General features: G+C 46.8%; 1 pseudogene; it reads right to left on the bottom strand.

The window, feature by feature from the left end:
• Nucleotides 1–3,003: 3,003 nt before the first annotated feature.
• LOC102261914 lies at nucleotides 3,004–4,170 on the bottom strand (annotated as a pseudogene).
• Nucleotides 4,171–5,201: the final 1,031 nt, after the last annotated feature.

Below are 5,201 nucleotides of genomic sequence, written 5' to 3'. Positions count from 1 at the left end.
TCTGTTGCTTGCACACAGTAAAATCTCAGTACAGCATAGCTGTGGTCTTAGGTAAATCTGAGCCTTGCCTTCCCTGCTTGTAAGATTGGTGTGTGTGTGTGTGTGTGTGTGTGTGTGTGTGTGTGTGTGTAACTTCATAGAGTTGTAAGCAATACTAATATAATTCAAGAAGAGTCATCAGTATTGTTCCTCAATAAAAGTAATTGCTGTTTATGTATTATTGCTTTGTGAATACGTACCTAATACATAGACTACAAAGAAAACAGAGCTTTATCTAATTTTAAACTTCGGTTGATTGGATACTATTAACCAAAAACTGATGGTATCTTTCTCTGCAGTATCATTCACTATCCTTCTGTTCTTCTTAAAAAATTACATTCTTCAGAGGGGTCAAAGATGGAAGCAGAGTAGGTGAATATTACACTCACCTCCTCCCAGGACCAAACTGGAATTACAACTAAAATATAGAGCAATCAACCTGAAGACTAGCTGAAGACTGGCTTGAGAGAAGTCTTACAACCAAGAGTTTACAGAAGAAGCCACATCGAGACTGGTAGGAAGGGTAGAGTCATGGAAAGGCCTGTCCCTGCTCCCACGGTGCAGCTGAGGTTGCAGAGGGATATCTCAGCTACAAAGGTTGCCCTGAGGACTGTGCATTCTCAACCCCACACGAGGCGCCCCAGCCCAGAAAACCAGAGCCAGGAAGAGGAGCTCACGTAACATCTAGCTGTGAAATTAGCTGGCATTCTGTCTGCCAGGGAGAGATGAGAGTCTGCTAGAGACACAGGCACTTTCTTAAAGGCACAACACACAAAATGTCATTCATGGCCACTCACCCTTGGCTCCATCGGAGGAGGGCATAGTGAACTATAGTCTTGAGAGGAGAGACTGGGGTGTGTGGTTCTGGGGAGCAAACTGGTGGGATAGCCAATGGGACCCGTGTGCAGTCACTCTCCTGCACCGCAGACAGCATTTTTCTTGGATGGAGCACTCCTTTTCCTATGGCTTCAGCCAGGGGGAAAGCAACAGTCAGACCCTCTGCTCTCCCTGTGGCCCCACCCTGCAGAAATCACGCCAGGTAAAGGTCTGGGCAGACCCAGGAGATGTCAGTGAATGAGTTGTGTGGCTTTGGGGCTGGGGCCATGCCCTCAGTTTCCCATGAAACTAACCCCCCCGCCCCCAATGGGAGATCAGCTAACCCCACTCTCCTGGCTCTTAGTGATCCACCCTGCAGAGGTCTGGGTAAAATCCAGAAAAGATTGTGTTAATCCAGAACAGATTGAGCTGTGTGACTCTGGGGCAGAAGCCACTCCCCACAACTTTCCTCAAGCCTAACCAGCACCTCCCCTTCTCCCAACTACTGGTGGCCCTGCCCTGCTGAGATTGGGCTCCTGGCAGAATCTGGGACCTATTGAGTTATGTGGCTCTAGGATTGGGGACATTTTTCCTCACACACTGAGGCAGTGTAGAGCCCCCGCTTCACACAGACAAATCTTGGTCTGTTTGGGCCAGATAAATTCTGCTGGTCTCACCCAGCCCACTCCTTGAGATGCTACCCAACCATAAAGGTGTGTGAACTCCAGCGGCAGCTAGACTGTGTATACCCATGGTATTTGTTGATTGACCTCAGACACAGCACTGACATTGAGTTTGAACCTGTGTAGATCTGGTGAACACCACTTGCTTCTACTTGGTGACTCACTGAGAACATACTTCATGTAACTTAAATGCCGCTAGAGGTTCTTTTGGAGACTAAGCTGAATAGGCAGCTGGCAGGAGGATACAGGCAGAAAAGACCTTTGGGGTTTATTGGCACTTTTGCTAACTTAACCTCAGGCAAAGAAGTGGTAAAAAGATGTTTCCTGTGCACACCCAGGCCTAGCAGACCCAGCCACAAACTGTGGATCACTTTGTAGCTCCAAACAGGTTTACCCAGGATCAGTTGCAAACAGAGTCTGACACTGGCCTGTACCAGAGTGCCTCCCAAGAGGGCCTAAAGCCAATACACCAGTGGCCAGTTTTAGACAACATCAGAGCAGGATCTGATAAGCTTCACAAGCAGCACATCCAAAGCGAGATCTCAGCAGGCACCAGACCCTGCTGAGGTGAATTCTGCTCTGTGTGGTCAATACCTGCAGAGCAGCTCATACACTGTGGTTGGGATTGATCCTCACGGTCAGCTAACCTGAGGGTCAATACCATGCACAAATGGGCCAATAGAAATCATGACTCAATTACAACAGTAGAGCCCAGATAACCCACATAAGGAACATTCCTGGAACACCCAGTGCAGGTGATCTAAGAGAATATGCTGCTGGGTCCTACAGAACATCTACTACATACACCATACCAAGACTTGGAGCCATAGCAGAACTACCTAATACATAATAATAAACACAAGGAGGAAGTCAAAATGGGAGAAAAAGAAACAGGCCTCAAATAAAAGAACAGAAGAAATCTCCAGAAAAAGAATTAAATGAAATGGAGGGAAGCAATTTATCAGATATAGAGTTCAAAAGAATGGCTATAAAGATGCTCAAAGAACTTAGTGAGAACTAAAGCAGCATGAAAAAGGACATAAAACCATTTAAAATAGTCATAAACAAAGAATACAATATCTGAAATGAAGCATACACTAGAAGGAATAAACAGTAGGTTGGATGAAGCAGAATATTGAATCAGCGATTTGGAAGACAAGATAGCAAAACACACCCAGTCAGAATAGCAAAAAGAAAAAAAAAGATTTTTAAAAAATGAGAATAGTTTCAGGGACCTTTGGGACAACATGAAGCATACCAACCTCTGAATCATAGGGGTACCAGAAGAAGGAGAGCAAGGATTGAGAACCCATTTTAGGAAAAAATGACTGGAAACATTACTAACCTGATGAAGGAAAATGATACACAAGTCCAGGAAGTGCAGAGAGTCCCAAACAAGATGAACCCAAAGAGGCCCACACACAGAAATCCAGGCAGCTCAAATATACTCACTCAGCTGTGGCATCTCCCAAGCCAGGCTCCAGTTCAAATTCTGTACAGGAAGTTCCCATTGTCATCAAAGAACTCTTGCCCCCTCTGCACGACCTTGCTACTGAAGTTCTGGTCACCCAGTTCTCTTGCCTTCAACTCTTCCAGCGTCTTCACACTTGGCAGTCCATCACTCTCAATGCCTCTGGTGCCCTCACAATCACTGGTGGAGTACTTCTGCAGCTCTCTCTGATGACCTTGGACTGCAGCTACAGGCACAAAGCTCTGGACTCCAGGCTCTGGACTCCTTTCTTCCTTCCTGTCTGTCTCCTCCGTGTGTTTGTACTCTGACTATTCAGTTCTAGCACCTTCAAAGCTGTGCTGTGACCTGGGCCTTGAGATGAGGCTTCACCTCCTGACATGGGGTGGCCTGCAGAAAGTAGCTTCCAGGTCTCCCCAGAGCCTGGAAGCTGGTGGAGTGAGTGGGCAAGCCCAGCTTCCTTAAGGACTTGTTGGTCCTGCTTCAGTTTCTGCTCCAAAGTGGGTACAGACCTGCTTCCTAAAACCCTCTGATCACATCGGTGCTAACAGCAAAGCCTTCAGCCATTCTGGGAACTGACCAGGACTCTGGAAATTCTTCGTGTAAATACGGGATCTACTCCATGGCTTCCCACGTCAGAGTCCTGGGAGGGGCCCCTCGCGGCTCCCGTTGCCTCCGAATGTTCTGGAACAGGATGGCTTTTTTTTCTGTCCTTTCAGGGCGCTGGGGGAGAGAACCAGTGGCAGAAGCCATGCGTGGGAGCAACATGGGTGGTTGAAGCGTCTCAGGCTAAATCCGGAGCGCCCAGCCCTCTTCTCTGTTCACTGCCCCGGAAATATAACCCCTACAACAGGAGCCCCTGGGCAAGGCGAACTCTAAACGGGCGATGAAATACATCACTGGATTAGGGACCCCGTGGTCCCAAAGGAGCTGAACACCTGCCCCTGCGCCTCATAAGGGAAGAAGCAAGGGCCGGCCCTGCTGCAGGCTGAGGGCCCGGGAGGGAAGGAGCCGGTACCGCTCCCGCCCCTCCGTTCTCAGTGGGAATAGGGTGGGATCGCAGCCGGTAGATCCCGGGCCTGCCACTCCCTGGGTCACGAACCCACAGCGAGCAACGACAGCATGGACAGGTGCCCTGAGCAAGAGACTCAGAGCACCTGCCATGTTGACTGAACTCTTGAACAAATTCTTGTAGCAATATTTTTTCTGATATATGTCCTTGGGCAAGGAAAACAAAAGAAAAATTAAATGGGACTACATCAAAGTAAAAGTATTTATACAGCAAAGAAAACCATCAAAAAAATGAAAATACAACCCACTGGATTATTTGTCAATAATACATCTGATAAGGGGTTAGCATCTGAAAATTAGAGAACTCATACAACTCAACACTAAAAAACAATCCAATTAAAGAATGAGCAAAGGATCTGAATAGGCACTTCCCCAGAGGGCATACAGATGGCCACTGAACATATGAGATGATGCTCATGTCACAATCATCAGAGAGATGCAGATTAAGAGATGCACATCTGTCAGCATGGCTATCAATAATAAATTAACAAACAAGTACTGGCGAGGATGTGGGGAAAGGGGAGCCCTTGTGCATGTTGGTGGGAATGCAGATGGGTGCAGCCACTGTGCAAAACACTATGGAGTTTCTTCAAAAAATTAAAAATGGCCCTGGCCAGGTGGCATAGTTAGTTGGTGTGACATCCCACACACCAAATGTTTGTGGGTTTGATATCTGGTCAGGGTACATAGCTAGGTTGCATGTTCTATCCCAGGTTGGGGCAAGTATGGGATACAACCAATTTCTCTCTCTTTTTTCTCAAGTCAATAAATGTATCCTTAGGGGAAGATAAAAATTTTTTTTTTAAAGAATTGATTGAACTGCCTTATGACCCAGAGATTCCATTTCTGGGAATATAGCCAAAGAAACCTGAAGCATCAATTTGAAAGAGTATATGCACCTCCATGTTCATTACAGTGTTATTTATAACTAGAGGCCATACGCACGAAATTCATGCAAGAGTTGGCCTTCACAGCCCCAGCTGCCTCAGCCCTCACAACCCTGACTTCTTCGTCTGGAAGGACATCCAGACAGTCTTTCTGCTTTTTGGCTATTCAGTCAATTTGCATATTAGGCTTTTATTATTATAGACTAAGGAACTGTGGGCTGTGAGACTGTGGTGGGC

This window comes from Myotis brandtii, unplaced genomic scaffold (genome assembly GCF_000412655.1).
Source record: "Myotis brandtii unplaced genomic scaffold, ASM41265v1 scaffold1103, whole genome shotgun sequence".
In the NCBI taxonomy this organism is placed as follows: domain Eukaryota; kingdom Metazoa; phylum Chordata; class Mammalia; order Chiroptera; family Vespertilionidae; genus Myotis; species Myotis brandtii.
This window is presented reverse-complemented; position numbering and strand designations above follow the sequence as displayed.